Genomic DNA, 17,367 nt, shown 5'->3' with positions numbered 1-17,367 from the left:
ATGTTCATTAAAATGCGACCGGTACAAGCTATGCGTAAATTCTTTAAAATAGAACATGCTATTTGCTTTTTAGTTGAGTCATTATGAGTATCATTTTAAGAGGAAGTGCGTACATGTAATATATGCATTACGAGTCAATTAATTTTACTTTGCTTATATTCTATTTGCTTTTTTCTCATCCCATTTGCTTTTTTTCTCATGATAGAGGGCCCACAGGCTCCAGGGGCCTATACAAAGTAAGATAAAGATGGAAAGAGGAGGCCCAAGAATTTGAAAAACAACTTTTTTGAGGGACCCAAATACGCGTATTAATGCTTGCCCCCCTCCCGCCCCCAAAAATCTAAGTTACTTCGCTGTAAGCAAGCTAATGATTTTATTTATTTATTCCTTTCTTTGTAACTATAACGTGTTCTTCGTTGGAGTCTATGTTTAGTAAAAAATTTAAGGATTTTTGAATTGAGCTCATACCTTCTGTCAAGCTTGCAAATGCCATGTGCTCTTCTGGTCAGGTTTAGACTGGCCATGGAAGGAGGGCAGGGATCCCTGCCGCGTCCCTCTCTAACTATACATAAAGAATATTGAATAACATGAAAAGTATGATAAATTAAAAACATGTATTCTGTGTTGGAGCATAGTTACTCGTTGTAGTTTGTTCCGTTTCCAGAGTTCGGTGGCCCCCAGCATTGAATGTGGTCTTGGGGTCCCATTATTGGAATGAAACTAATAATTTTATAAAGTCCTGTTTGAGGACCTTTGTTTGTGGTCTAGTAAGAATATATTTCAAGAATATGAAGAATGAGGCTCCAGCCTCATATTGTCTAAAGAATGAGGCTCCAGCATTTTATTGGGGCCTCATGAATATCGAAATGAAACTGACTTTTATAAAGTCTTACTGGGATCCTCTGTTAGTCATTTGACAAGTTATTGCAACACCATAAAGAAACAGAACAGGCCCCCACCTTGGAACCCCACAAAAATTAAGAAGGTGAAACTTAGTATACTTTGTGACTCTCCTATATGCTACATGGGAAGGAAATATAGGGCCTTCCAAGTGAGGCCTTGAAGTGAGGAAGTGGGGCTCGGAGACTGCTTCTGGTGGAACTGGATAACACATGATCAAATCTATGAGTTCATTAATTGTCAGCTCCTGACTATATGAATCTAATAGCTCGTTAACATTATCACCACTGACTTCCAAATCTAATTGCCTCTAACAATGTTTCCCACCACATAAGCGACATGATCAATTTCTGGCGTTGTCTCAAAAATCAAGAACAATGTTAACTCCGGGCTCAAGTAAGTCGAGGTAGCGAGGTACTTCTGTACTTTACCCATCGTAATGTTAGTAATGTCAGTGGAAATATATATAATCTATTGAATAATAATGACAATAATATTTTTTTCGTACACACATACAAAGGTTTAGTAAACATATTGTACCGCAAGAATACAAGAGTTTCTAGTCTCTCAGGGGTACGTTTACGTCTTGTTTTTGCTTTCTTTGCATCAGTTAACGAGGTTAAAATATTTGATCCTATTAATTGTTACTTTATCACAAAATAAAATCCATCAATTAGCGATTGCTGTACCAGTATAATATGCATGGAGATATACAACAGCAAAATGCTTGGTGACTTCACTACACACTATAAGGCGTTCAGCAAAATCAATTTGATCAGCAGAGAACTCGGTGGCTCAGTGGTAGATTCTTACCTTGGGCACGTGGGATCGCTGAGCAAGTACACTGAGAAAAAAAATGTAGGTGGCGTACTTAAAAAGATAGGTTACATGCGTATTTCCTGTAGTTTTTGGACTTAACGTACAGCAGACCTATAACTGAAAATGCGTGTTTTATAATACTTTCTGTATAAGTGTTCCATCTATACGTACTTTCCGTATGAAACAATGTAGGCGGTCAGGATCTCACATACAAATGGACGTATATAACATATAGCCGACGAAGATAACATAAGTACAGGGTGGCGCGTATTGTATCTACCAGTTGCAGTTGGCAACCCTGATCAAATGCGCGTACGAATGCTGCGCATGCTTACGGCACTGAATAGCAGGGCCTCTGGCAATTAGTTTACCATGGAGCGGTGGTCTGTGCAGACGCGAATTGCGGCGGTGGAAGCCTTTATCCGAACCGGTTCTGTCAGTGAGGCTCAGCGGGCACTGCGACGAAACAGTGATGATCGCCATGTTGCTATACCCGAGAGACACAGTATTCTGAGATGGGTGAGACAGTGGCGGGCCACAGGTAGTGTTGTGAACCGGAAATCACCAGGTCGTGGACGAAGTGTTCGAACAAATGTAAACGTGGAACGAGTGCGCGTAGCGATGGAACGCAGTCCCAAACGTTCAGCACGGCAACATGCACGAACATTACATTTGACACGACGTTCATTGGGTCGTTTGCTGGGTGATTTGAAGTTCCATCCGTATAAACTGCAGGTGGTACAAGAGTTGAGAGCCATTGATAAGGAAAACAGACTCAATAACTGCCAGAACATTCTTGAGTTGATTAACCGAGATCCACTGTTCCTCCAACAACTTTTGATGTCCGATGAAGCAATCTTCCACCTGACTGGGTATGTTAATAAGCAAAACTTCCGGTATTGGTCTCAGGAGAATCCTCGTTCATTACATGAAAAGCCTCAAGGTAGCCCAAAAGTTGTGGTATGGTGTGCAGTTGGAATGTGTGGCATTATTGGTCCCTATTTTTTTGAGGATGACGCCGGACATGCAACAACTGTAAATTCCGACCGCTACTGCCATATGTTACAGACGTTTCTCATTCCGGAATTGCAGGAAAGGGGTGTGATCAATAACGTTTATTTCCAGCAAGACGGTGCTACGGCACACACGGCACGCCAAAGTATGTCTATACTCAGAGAAACATTTCCAAACCGCGTGATATCCCGATTTGGCGATGTCTCATGGCCATCCCGTTCCCCAGATTTAACAGCTCCTGATTACTTCCTCTGGGGATATGTTAAGGAAAGGGTCTTTGCCAATCGCGTGAAGACAATTGACGAACTGAAGACTGCCATTCGTCATGTGATAAGTTCCATTCCACAGGATACGTTAATGCGTGTGATGAATGCCTTCCCACGTCGCCTGCAGCAGTGCATCCAGGAAAAAGGCGGACATTTACAGGACGTTATTTTTAAAGTTTAGTGAGCTCCTTCGACAAGTGTTGTACAGTGTACAAATTGCCAGTCCATATACTTATATTCCATAACAGTTTTGCATTAAAACTTGCATAACACACCTTTGTATTTTCATTTGAAGTTGGTAGATACAATACGCGCCACCCTGTATATGCATGTGATATACGGAAAACTGTTAGATATCAGAGATCCTGCAACGACATGATGTAACATCTAAGGGCAGTGCCTATGTAGCATACGGATAACGTATGCTCCGTACTGATTTCTATAGTAAGCAAGAGGATTCCGTATATTTGTACAATATACCGCTGTCCAGAGAACGGATTTTTCTCAGTGTAAGTTTGTGGTGGACAACATTGTGTTTATAGGTATTCTAAGGGGAATTCCCGTTTCCTCCCGCCTTCTCATTCTACCAATTCTTCCATGATTTTTCACATGCCATAATCATCCTCTCCCTTAGCCTAAAGGACATAATTGTCGGACGTTAAACTGAGAAATTTCGTTTTTATTTCATTTAAATTTGATCGGATTCGCTCTAACAAACAACTATTTTTTTTTTTTTTTTTTTATGACTGAAGCAAACGGCAGTTGCTAAAGACAAAATCAATATTATGTCACATTGAAATTAAAACAAATTCAATTATTATGAAATTAAATTCACAATATTATAATTTTGGGATTATGTTACCTTAATAAGTAAATTTGATAAATATCAGGAATAATAGGCATTTAAAAATTTAGCAAAAATCACATGAATAATGGAATTTGGAATTACTGTTACTCCAGTCTACAACTGACATGCTGTATCGGGTTGTATGTTAATGCTATAAACTAATGCAACGTATAATAATGTTAGATGGGTCAGATTAGTAAATTCAACATAATCAGCAAGTCGAATTCCAAGAAGAAATATTTATTTTAAATAATATATTTTTCATGTTTCAATTTTGTATAGTTAATTCCTGCTTTATCCCCCCTTTTTTGCCTCCCTCCAGAACTTGCTGCTCCGAACATATACGATAAAGTCAATTCTGCCTATTACTTATAAAAACCGAACCACATGACAACTCTCCCCAGGAACGTACATAATTGCGTTTAAACCAAAAAAAAAGTGATAATTGTCCAAAATCATCTCTCACATTCTTTGAGAAATAGTGACTACAAAACTTCTTGAAAGTAGTTTGTTTGACATTATAGTGTCATTTTTCACTTGTATTTACATGTTCCATGTCAGTAGAGAGCCTATATAAGACAAACACCCACGCGCCCTTACCACAATATCAGTGAACAAGGCAATAATTCTATTACGATTGGCAGTAAAACTCGTTGGTGAATTATATATATATATATATATATATATATATATATATATATATATATATATATATATATATATAATGATACCTTGATACCTTAAATATTGTTTGACCGTAAACAATGTTGGTGAAACCGGGAGTTAGTGTAAAGAAAAAAAAAAATGTTCTTCAACTTAAAAATTTTCGGCAAATCGTCATTACAGTATCTAATTTTGTCAGAGCAGATTAGCTGATAAATATCCTTAGATAGACACTAGATATACAGGGTATTTCAAAACAAAACCGACAATGTTTGGGAGTTGATTCTTGACACCAAGATAAGACAAAAGTACAGACCAACTTCGGTGTACAAATGCTTCCTTTCGGAGTTATATTCAGCCGAAAACATTATATATAACTTTAGGCGTCCATAACTTCAAAACTATGGGACCTACCGTAACTGGGTTGACTTCACTTAGAAACTGTATGTGCGATATCGAAATATCAAAGTTTCAGAATCCTGCGGTACTTTTGCAACAATTTTTATAGGGGTAGTTGGTAAGTACTTCAAATAATATGTACGTAGCAAAACTCCCTCTATAAAAACTGTTGCGTGAGTGCCTTAGGATTCTGAAACATGTATTTTTGGATAGTGCACATATTAGTTCTTAAGTAAAGTCTTGATCCGACTACGGTAGGTCCCATAGTTTTGGATCTATGGACCGTTAACGTTCATTTTTTCATGTTTTCGGCAGCCTATAACCCCGAAAGGAAGCATTTGTGCACCCAGGTTAGTCTATATTTTTTTTTTGTCTTAACTTGGTGTCAGGAATCACCTCCCAAACGTTGTCGGTGTTGTTTTGAAACACCCTGTATATAATCCAGCATTGTTTAAGCGCAGATGCCATATAAAGAAAAACAAAAGCTTCTGACGGGAAATATAAACACACAACTCAAGGAGAGACTGATAAAAGTATGTGTACGGAATGTTGCGCTGTATAGATGTAAAACATGGATTCTAGAAAAAGAAACAAGTTTGAGAGATTTCAAAATGTAGTGCTAAAGTACAATGAAAATTAGAGGGTAAAAAAATAAATGTTGATTAATTGGAAAATAGAGTTCAGCGCTTTCTTTCAGCAGCGAGGCTATATGAAATGTGGACCCACAGTTTAACGTGGAATGAGAAGCACTGTAATACGTTCAAATTTAAAGGTTATCCCACTGGAAATCGAACCCGGGACCCTGTGTACTAAAGATGTTCACGCTAGTCACCTGACCTTCAGTAAGGGCTGTGATAGATAAAGTAAAGAATAAAGAAGTATTGGAAATAATTAGGATCAAGTTTTACGTCACACGTTATACCCTGCAGCAGGCGCGCACCCAGAAATTTTTGTTTGGGGGTGTCCAATACCAGGGTGTCTATTAAATTTCAAAATGAAATTTCGTGACCTTTTCTTTACTAAACCATAAAATTTCGTAACATTTAAAAACTAATAACAGTACCTATATTCTTCATCACTTATTTTTATCTTGTCTCTACTTTCAAAGGCTGTTCCTTGAAGTGATAAAAGGTTGGTATCTTCTCACACTTGAATAAACAGATTAGATGCGTAAGTGGTTTCGTGATGCGATGCGATTTGCATCGCCACTGCTCAATGATGCCAGCTGAAGAACAGTCTCAAGAGCGAATTTCAATGTGAATTAGGACGAATTTTCATGCATGCGATAGAAGCGTGCTTTGCTTGCGATTTGGTGGCGTCAAAAGCCGACAATAGACATTTTTGGTGGTGAATTTTGATGTTTTATACAATAAGAGTTTCCAGTCCGTACTTATATTCGTACAGATAAAAAAAAATCGTGACCCTAACGATAAATTTCGTGATGTTTTCTTGACTTTCATGACCGTTGTCTGATTTCGTGGCTTTTTCATGACTTTTCGTGACCGATATACACCCTGAATACTACAAACCACTATCTATGAAGGTATTGAACGGTATTATTCTATACCCAATAAGTAATTGCAAAATACAGAGCGTTCAAAAAGTCTCTATACACCTGAATCGTGTGCAAGCATGTTTGCAGGCTCATGGGGGACATTTCCAGCATTTGCTGTGAAAATGTGTGTTAAAATGTGTGTGTATATGCTACGCCCTGTACATAGTGCTTTTATGCCATAAAATATAATAAATTTTGAGTAAAATAATTTTCTCGTTGCTTTGAATATGTGACAATTAAGGTGTATAGAGACTTTTTGAACACTCTCCACCTATATTTTCAGGGGAAAATGGTCGAAACTATATGCTTTTTAAAAGAGAAAGACTACAGATGAAATGTAAGATCAAATTTTCACGCTGCATCAATCATTTCCGTATTAAACAAGTATAGGATTTAGATTTCTGGGCTTTCGGCATCTAAGACCATTTAGCCCTTCACGTTTTGAGGGATGACGTCACTCGGCGAGCACACAATCCGGGGAAAGGGAAGGAAGAAAGGAGTGGGGAAAGAAGGAAGCGGCCTGGGACCTATAAGTTAGGTACCACCCCGTCATTTGCCTGGTGTGAATGAGGAAAACCCAGGAAAACCTCATTCAGGGTGGCTGGCCTGAAAAAGCGTGTTACACTTTTTCGACCGAGTGACCCCACCGGGAATCGAACCCGGGACCCCTCTAAACAAGTATAGTTTTATTGAAAGTGTACAAATGTATGTTGAGTTGGGAAGTTTAGGGGGAATCCGCACCCGGTAGACCCTTGCCCTGCAGGCTAAAGGAGACTGATAATTAATGGAAACAGAATGATTAGGAACGAACTAGTGAGAGGAAGCGGCAGAATCTTGAGAAGACCCCATGAGTACGATTTTGCCCACTAAAAACTCACGTGACCTAGGGTCGACCCAGGTATCCCTCTTACCAGACGTAACCACTGTACCACTGAACCATCGTGCCTTCGGGAAGAAGCACAGATGTTATGATTAGGCTCATAATAAGACACGAAGGAAAGACGTGATTTGAGTAAGGTTCTGGAACACAGGCGAAACTAATGAATGAAATATATAAACTAATGAAAGTAATAATGAAACTAATGAAATATATTTTATTTATCTTGTTCTGGTTTCTTTTCGTTCCTGATTCTTTTCTGTTCTTTTCTTCCATATTTTGGACTTTTATAAATCGTTGACATATATTATTACCGAAACTAAAAATACTGAAGTTCAATATTTCAACAGTCCATTACCTTTGTTTACCTTAACACACTAGTAATATGTAGGTCTATTATTTTATACATAAAGTAATAATAACCTTTCAATTAATTATAATTTTAGATAAATGAAGTGTTTTAAAAAATATTTCTTTGATTTTACATGCATAAATTTTACTTTTACTTTGCTTTTTATTTTATTCGAAAATCCATTCATGTTTCGTTTTCGTATTATTCGTAGTCGATGTTGAATTGTTCATTGGCGGTAGATATAGTATGCGATTGTATTGTGTGAATCTGTCAAAGTGTTTATATATTACAATATACTGCTTTACATCTCGTGTGTTCTGTGTACATTTTATAGTTTCTTTTAGTGTTCTGTTTTTTGATTCATGTGTGTTTTGGTTTTATGGGTTTACATTTTTTTTTCTTTTTTGTGGCATAGAGTGTGGTGTTCTCTGAAATTAATTTGTTTACAATGGGTATATTGTCTTGCATTGTTTGATATTATTGGTTCCTAGTTAGTATTTTATAAGAGCAAGTTGGGCGAATTACACAATAAATTACTTGAGATTATTACTTGACCAAAATTCCAGTTGCGTTGAAGGATTTATTCTAATAACGTATATTCTAAAATAATATACGTGTGGGGTGTGTGCGGGGCTTGCCCCCTACTGTTATTTTATTTAATATACTGGTACATTATTGGAAGAAATCCTTTTATACACGTGATAATTTGGTTAGTTAATAGTTTGAAATAGTTTACTTTGTCGTAACTTGGCTTCTGGGCCGTGGATTTGGAGGGAGCTGTGTTCTACAACCTCGCCCGCAATTCGCTAAGAAGGTGTCGGCAGAAGAAAAAAGTACACAGAGAAAGGGCAAGATCGAAATGTATGGAGCAAATTATGAAATATGTAGCAATGAAACACTACATGAGAAGTAAGTCTGGTTCAGGTTTGGCCAACTGTAAGAACTAATCGCTGGATTGCATACCCAAAAGATTAATAAACAATAGAATCTTAGTATCAACAAGAATTTTAGAAAAACTAAAATGAATAGATTGTGATCTTGACCAATTATTATTTTTTGGATCAGGAGCCACAAAATTTTTGAATGGCCCACTAAATCGAATTTTCGTATTTTCTGCGGAATAAGTACATGATACTGAGTTAAGTGATAGTTTGAGTTTGGCTACACTGTATGTGGTTCTCCAGATATAAGGCCTACAAGATTTGTTGTTGTTGTTGAAATATATTGGATCTTTAGGGCCAATTGGATCAGGAGCCACAAATGTTTGAACTAAATCGAGCTTTGGTATTTTCTATGGAGTAAGCACATCATACTGAGTTAAGTGATAGTTTGGGTTTGGTTACACTATATTTAGTTCTCCAGATATAAGGCTTACAAAAAATTTTTTGATTGAATGAAATATATTGGATCTTGGATCAGGGGCCACAAAATTTTTGAACGGCCCCTAAATCGAGTTTTGTATTTTCTACGGAAAAGTACACCATTCTGCGTTAACTTATAGTTTATGTTTGGAAACATTATATGTAGTTCTCCAGATATAAGTACTACAAGAAATTTTTTGATCGAAATATATTTTGTATCTTGAATCAAGGGCAACAAAATTTTTAAACGGCCCCTAAATCCGAGTTTTCGTATTTTCTACAGAATAAGCACATCATACTGAGTTAAGTGATAGTTTGGGTTTGGGTACACTATATGTAGTTCTCCAGATCTAAGACCTACAAGAAAATTTTTAATTGAAATATATGGGATCTTTTCATCCAAAAAAGTTTGTCACTGATAACACAGAAAAAAAAAGTCAATAAATGATGTAAGAGAAAACAAAACAAAAATGTTGGACCAACCTTTCAATATCCGTTGAGAGCCCGGCTTCCGCTGGGTCCTTGTCAGATGGTACAGATCTCGGAGCGAAACGTTTTGCCAACCACGGCGCACTGGAAACGAATGAGTGTTTGTAGTCCGCGAGACGGCAATATCCGTTCGTCTCATCTAATGACATACTCTCTCTCCCTACAAACGCTCTTATTGGCTGAAGCGGAACTACTCACGTTTCCTCCCCACCACGTTTTCTCTCAATTCATTCACAATCTTAAACTAAACGTACACACCCGCAACAATGCCGAAAAAAAAAATTAATATGCGCTATTACCTATTCTTACACATTACGTATGTATACGTATTACGTACGAATTCTTTTACGGTAGTAATAGGTATTGCATCAAAGAAGTATGGAGAATATTTATTGGCTCTTGAAAAGATTTAATTGTATGGTGTAATTAAAATGGTTCTATAGGCAGTGTGGGAACTCAATGTCATCCCCTCTATCTCAAGGATTCACATCATCCTACGCAATCATTTCTCCTTCTCATCCCTGTCTGTACAAAATAATTCACTTTCGTATTTCTCTTTTAAAAAAAGAAAAAAAAACGATGGCTGTAAAAAAAGAAAGAAAAACAAAAGAAAGTGAATTAGGTGACTGATTTTGATGTCATTGTGACATCTACAATTGTCCTGTCAAATGACATGGTTGACCAGTCTAAAGTATTAGCTCTATCGCAGGTTCGAACCCCGCTCAGAAAATATGTATTATGTAGTGCTCTTTCGGATTACAATTCATTATCTTTAATACATTTCTCTAATCTTCTTTAGGGGACACGATGTCTGAGCGTTAGTGTGCTTACCTCTGGTACGTGGGATTTCTGGTTCAATTCCTGGTTCAAGTTTGTGTCCGTAGATTTTCTCGGGGTACTCTCACTTCCTCCCACATTCTAATTCCACTGCTTTTTCTATCGTAGTTCACTTGCCTTAATCATCCATCTCCCTTATCCTAAAGGGTGTAATCCTAATCCTATCATAACAATATACTATAAAACTACATAAACTGAAATAAAATAAGGGGGTACTTCAGGTTGACGTGGAAATTTGAAATTTGGCATGATTGTAGCTTCCCGGGACTAACCTACAGGAAAATTGCCAAAAGTGAATATTTTTAATTGCTAAGGGATCTAAATGGGCGATGAAGAAATTCCCCATGTTATTTAAATGGACCTTTCTTTGGACGTATAATCTCATGTTTTAGGTACTTGGAATTGGAATAAAAATTTGAAATTCGGTATGCTTGTACGTTTTTGTCAGTGTTAACTAAGTAAATCACCAAAAATAAAAATTTCTAACTTTAGAATTCCCCCATGTTATTTAAAATGAAATGCCCCCATGTTTTGGATCTATAATCTCATATTTTAGGTACTTCGAATTGGAATAAAAGCTTCAAAATTCGGTATGCGAGTACATTTCCTATAGGATTATTTAATAAAGTCACTATTATTATTATTATTATTATTATTATTATTATTATTATTAATAATAATAATAATAATAATAATAATAATAATAATAATAATAATAATAATAATAATAATAATAATAATAATAAACATTTAGAGTTGTTTTATGGGGAGCTGAAAAATCTTTCCAATGTTATTTATATGGGATTCTTCTACACCCTAAAATGCTCAGGCACTTTCGGCGATTATAATTAAACTTGTCATGATTGTAGTCTTCTACGACTAACCTACAGGAAAATTGCCAAAAGTGAATATTTTTATTTTTTAAGGGGTCTATTGACGGATCCCATCTTATTTAAATGGGCGTTTTATTGGGATACAAAATCTTACCTTTTAGATAGGTAAAATAGGAAAATAAAGTTCAAAATCGGTAGAATTGTGGGTTTAAGAGGTGCTAGGGCGTACGCCGAGCAAAGACAATGTGTGAGGGCAAAATTCAGGAAATACAGTGAAACCTCTTAATAACGGACACCATTGGGACATGCATTTTTGTCCGTTACTAAGAGGTATCCGTTACAGAGAGGTTACATCAATTTAATATCTCGCAACGATAATTGTACATTATATATGAGCGTAAGTACCTAAAATTCAATATGAAAATACTCTATTTAGTACGTATTTGAATTACTGGGAAGAATGAAGGAGAAATTCATTTCTCTTAAACAGGGGTGCCCACAGAGGGGGGCTATGACGCAAACTGCGTCATTGAAATATTTGGGGGGGTTAAAAATCTATATAAATATGTTTAAGGGGGTGTAAAAATTAATCGAAAAGAAGATTTTTTCATGGAAGAACACCTACGGATAGACAATTGAGGGGGGTGCGTCATGGACATAAGGGGGGGTGGGCACCACTGTCTTAAATAATATTATTGCTAGGGAATGTGTTAATATATTCGTATACTGCAACCGGCTAATCTCTTTTGTTTAGCGAAAAATGCATGCTTTCTCTTCTACAAGGTCATAAAACTTATTAGCAAGTATCCTCTGAGAATCCTCAATACGGTTGCGGAAGAAACATGTGGGTATGTGTGTGTGTGTCGTTCTGTACTGGCATGGTATCTTCGTTGGCGAAATGGATGAAAATGCAAATTATTGGGAGTGCATATGTTTATTGACTAGTCCCAATCACAAAGAATATCCTCTTAGACAAAGTGAAAAAGGAAGCCGGGAAAACTACAACCAAGACTTGTCCCAGTGTTATAAGTAAAAGGAAAATTTTGCTTTTCCAAAAAATGTAAGAGAAGAAATATTGCTTGTTGAAAATGTTATTGTAAAATAAGGAATATTTGTTTTGTTATCTATGAAATTGTCGAGAAAGATGCAAGGCTTAGACGAAAAAGGATTACATTTGTTAGGAAAGGGAATATCTTTAGCATAGAATTCTTGGCAAAACGACTGACCCTGCATGAGTGTAATTGCTTATTGAAGGTTCTCTAGGATTTCTACCAGAAAGCAGTTTATTGCGGGCAGGAAAAATGAATTGTAAGGTCAGCTTAAAGTTGTTCTGTTTGATGGTTCACCAGGTCTAGACTCATGATAGATACACTGTCGAGAAAAATACTTTCCTGTCTACTGTAATATGTCGCAGAACCGAGAATAGTTCCTGTCCGGTATGAAGAGGTTATTTGGGAGAAAAAGGACTGTCCGCGTCTGTATCTGAGAGTGTCCGTAAAAGGGAGTGTTTTGTTCCGCAGCCGGAACAAAAAAAAAATCTGTCCGTATTATAAAGGTGCCCGTTAAGGGAGAATTCACTGTATTAAGAGCAAATGTAAGAAATTCACTTTTGATGCAAAGGCCGTACATACATGAGATGCATGTACAGCGGGGAACATTTCTAAATGGTACACCTTAGCCGTAAATCTCCATATGGCTGTACCATTTAGAAGTGTCCCCCGCTGTACATGAGATGATACATGAGATGCAAGGCCGTAGGCCTAGTAATCTCGAGGACCTGAGGGAGGAGCCCCCAGCTAGCCAAAACATGGGACATAAAACTCAAAGATTTTATTTCATTTCATTTTCTAATCTCCTTAAGCCTAAACGATTAAAAAAAAAAAAAAAACGAACGCTTACCGGAAAAGTATTCAAGGTAGAAACATTTAAGAATCAATGGACATCGTTAACTTGAAACAAACTGGTATGAGTGAGTATAAATTCTCATGTGTAGTTTTTGAAGAAATTGAGATTTTTTATTTTATTTTTGTAAACCTAAAAGAAATCTGCTGTACGACAACCGCGCCCCTTATTAAGATGAAATTGATGCTAAAGTATAACCTGATCAAGGTTTTCATTATGTCACTAGCAAGATGACTAATTTATCAGTCGATAAATCGCATAGAACAGAACAAGATAGGATACTTGTGGATAAATAAATTTTCGTGTGCAGGTTTCGAGAAAAGATTTGAGGAAGAAAATAACAGAAAAATTAATCTAATGCAATTGATAGTTATTTTCTGGAATCGTAGATTGTTTGCTTATCTGTATATTGTATATAAGCAATGTACACTAACACTATCAAAGAGCAGGCTGTATCTATCTTTAGATTTCTACCATCATGTCTGCATAACATTTTCTTTCTTTTTCTTTTTCGCAATGTCTCAACGAAACGATCAAAATATGTAATATTCTGCCTATTATGGTCAGACCAATCAACAAGAACCAGCGATTTATATATATATATATATATATATATATATATATATATATATATATATATATATATATATATATATATATATATATATATATATATATATATATAGTGTATGTGCACACAATGTTATGCAGTAATTACATGAATAAAAAACTCTGCTAGAACTAGCAACACTGGTCTCAAACATTGTCCATCCGGACGTTGTCCAGATAGGTGTGTAGGTAACATTTTTTTCCGATTTTTAGTTGGACGGGCAAGTGTCGTATAAGTGTGCAGCTAGTGCCAACCTAAAGTAGACGGATAATTAATGAAAGTGAATTATTGTCGATGAATTAGAGGAAATAGAATGTACGAGAGAAAACGTATAATCACGGTATAATTCAACGTAATATCACGTTACCTGAAATAGAAACCGGGAACCTCTAACACTAAAGGTGAGTGCCCTGGCACGGAGTCATCGTGACCCATCAATTCTAAATGATTAAGAAACAATTTCCTCCATCAATCTTTTCATATTATATTACAAACGAAAACGTTCTCCGTGTTAATTTTGTGGCTATCTATTGCACCATTGGTGCACAGGATCGGAGATTGATTCCCAGTGGGAGAATCTTTAAGAAAATTGAACGCATACGTTGGTACGGACTGAATCTTAAACTGTACATTTGATGATATGAGACCGAGACGATACATACTCAACGTACTCACACTCGCTTGACACGAGACTGAGGTCGAAATGAAATGAAATCTCTTAAATTCAGTTTAGCTTCCCACAATTATACCTCTTAGGCTAAAGGACACGGATGGTTAGGGCAAGTGAATGATGATGGAGTAACTGGCGGAACAAGGATGTGGAAGGAAACGAGAGCACCCCGAGAAAACTTACGGATACGCCCTTCTCCACCAAAAAAACTACATGGCTGGGGATCGAACCAGGAAACCTACACAGTAGAGCTAAACGCTCAATAACTGAGCTATCGTTCCCCCGAAAGAGAAGTCGAAGTTATTCTAGACGAGTCCGAGAAGAGACCAAGACGAGTTTCGAAAGTCTCGGCCTTGTCTCGACTATCGTTAAAAAAATTAAAAATTAAAAAAAATCTTCTACTCAAAATTTGCTGCGTTCTTAGTTTCTTCGAAAGATTATTCTTGGATTTTTAGAATCATAGACAAATATAGGGAGAAATGAGGCTAGGAGCAGACGACGCCAATTTTAATAAGTTGATATATCGCAAGTATTTATAGGGCACACAAATTGGGATCCAATATAGGCCTATTTTATGCTCTTTCGAACATTTAAGCTGTACTCAACGAGCAAGTTCGCAATATATTCCGAAGCTTTATTTTGTGAAGCAAATACATAGGATCTCAATTTCCCACATGATATTCCACCAGACAGTCCAGAAATTATCCAGGAAAATACATGTATTGTTCCGCAAAACATGTTAAACTTCCTTTTCTCTTCCTGCAACCGTTCGTATAAGAAAATGCACCGATTTCCATATAAAATTTCAGATTAGAATAGAGTAGGAACACGTATTTCGGAATAAGAAATTTCGTAGGCAAATATAGCAGAAAGTGAAAAGGGAAATTTTTCGATAACAGAAATTCACGAGATGACTGATTACTATAGTCCAGAAGGTATAACGTTGTTGGTTTCCCGCGCTTGGACCTGTTCGTCACTGGGGGTGTGATAAGAGAGTAGCCAATCACCACCAACCGTCTACTGCGCTCAGCGAACCACGAGTAACCAAGCTGGCCACTCCCCATAAACGTCACTATAACTTTTCGCGGTAAGCCAACGACGTTATACCTTCTGTACTACAGTATAAATGCTTAAATTCTTCTTTGTCATTCAGAAACAAAGAATACAATAGAAATAGTGTGTGTGTATATGTGTTTAAAATAGCACAATTTGCACTTATTGTTTCCTGGGTGTATTTTTTTTTTTTTTTTTTTTTAGTAAAGTATAAGTAAAAAAAAGTTAAGAAAATAGAAGTGAAAAAAGCAAATGAACAAAACAAATATACCTGACACTTCCTTTAATATAACTAAATTGATCTTATCACAAAACTTCTGTCATAGGAATTAGACACTCAACATACTAGGGAAAATTTGATAAAAGGGAAAATTCTGTCAGTCGAGGGACATTTGATAAGAAAAGGGAAAATTTGATAAGGAAAGGGAAAATTCTGTCAGTCGAGGGAATTTTTTTTAACCCTTTTAAATTATATTACATATTTTTAGGTGATAGGCTAGAATCTTCATATATGATTTAAAAAGGAATAAAGCTTTTAACTTCGGAACATTTTTTTTTTAAGCCTGGAGGAATTGTAGAAAACATTACATTTGCTTTTACGCCATTCTGGGTCGAGATGTAAGGTGTGATGACGTCATAACTTTAAAAAAATATTTTTATGCACTTTTCGTTATTTTGGGGCCGCGGTGGCTCAGTGGTAGAGCGTTCACCTTTGGTGCTAGGGGTCTCGGGTTCAAACCCTGCTCCCGCCAAGTGAACTTTGTGGTGGACAAACACCGTGTGCGTGGGTTTTCTCGGGGTTCTCCCGTTTCATCCCACTTTCTTCATTCCACCATTTCATTCATTACTCATTATTACCGTCTCCTTTAGCCTAACCGGCATAACAGTGGGACGTAAAACTCAAAATTTCATTTCATTTCATTTTCTTTTCGTTATTTTTTTAGCGAGTTTATTTTTGCACCAAGAAGGTTGAAATTTTTACAAACATTTAGTGTATCCCTTAATGTTTTTAAGATTTTTTTTTAGATCTCTGCGTTAAAACGGGAGTTCTGAGGAGCAAAAAGTAAAAAAAAAAAAAGGATTTTTAAAGAAAAATCCCTTTTTTCGCGATTTTCCCGCCTCAGTTGCATGATGAAGACATGTGAATAGTACCGTTTTTCAAAGTTTGTTCTATTCTGAAGAGAATGATGTACGAACCATGATCCTAGGATAAATAAGGATGTCTCAGGAAATTTTTATATTACATCCGGGTCATCTGGGGCATTGTGGGTTGTGTTCTGAGCTCATTGGTAAATATTTATTACCGCCCGTACTATTCAAGATAGAAGCTTGAAATTTTGTACACACATCTAGTAGTATTTTTCAGTTGATTTTGAGATCTGTGCGTTAACACATAGGGGTCCAGGGGTTCAAAATTTGAAAAAAAAATCAGAAAAAATCCCGACTTCCCTCCTCAGAAACATGATAGGGAAATGTGAATGGTACCGTTTGAAAGGGTGTTCTATTCTGAAGGGAACTATATACGAACCATGATCCTAGGATAAATAGGGAATTTTTATATTACATTCGGGTCATCTGGGCATATTCTTAGCTCTTTCGTAAATATTTTTTCCTGCCCTTACTATTCAAGATAGAAGCTTGAAATTTTATACATATATTTAGTACACCCCTTAGTATTTTTCACTTGATTTTGAGATCTGTGCGATAACACAAGGTAATCCAGAGGAGCTCAAATTTTCAAAAAAAAAAAAAAAAAAAAACTCAGAAAAAATACCGACTCCCCTCCTCAGGGATATGATAGGATAATGCGAACAGCGCCGTTTGAAAGGCTGTTCTATTCTGAAGAGAATGAGGTACGAATCATGATCCTAGGATAGTTAGGGATGATGCTGTAGCTGCTTCACTAGAAGTCTATTATTT

General features: G+C 36.5%; 1 protein-coding gene across 1 annotated transcript in view; it reads right to left on the bottom strand.

The window, feature by feature from the left end:
• Positions 1 to 9,692, bottom strand: part of LOC145672422 (very long chain fatty acid elongase AAEL008004-like) — an 80,614-nt gene extending 70,922 nt beyond the window's left edge. Inside the window, exon 1 of the mRNA XM_081741574.1 lies at positions 9,537 to 9,692. The gene's annotated coding sequence lies outside the window, so the exon portion shown is untranslated. The remainder of the gene's footprint in view (positions 1 to 9,536) is intronic.
• Between the last annotated feature and the right edge of the window lie 7,675 nt (positions 9,693 to 17,367).

Source organism: Thermobia domestica, chromosome 16 (genome assembly GCF_964235325.1).
Source record: "Thermobia domestica chromosome 16, izTheDome1.hap1.1, whole genome shotgun sequence".
Classification (NCBI taxonomy): Eukaryota; Metazoa; Arthropoda; class Insecta; order Zygentoma; family Lepismatidae; genus Thermobia; species Thermobia domestica.
Note: the sequence above shows the minus strand (reverse complement) of the source record. Positions and strands in the feature narration are given on the sequence as shown.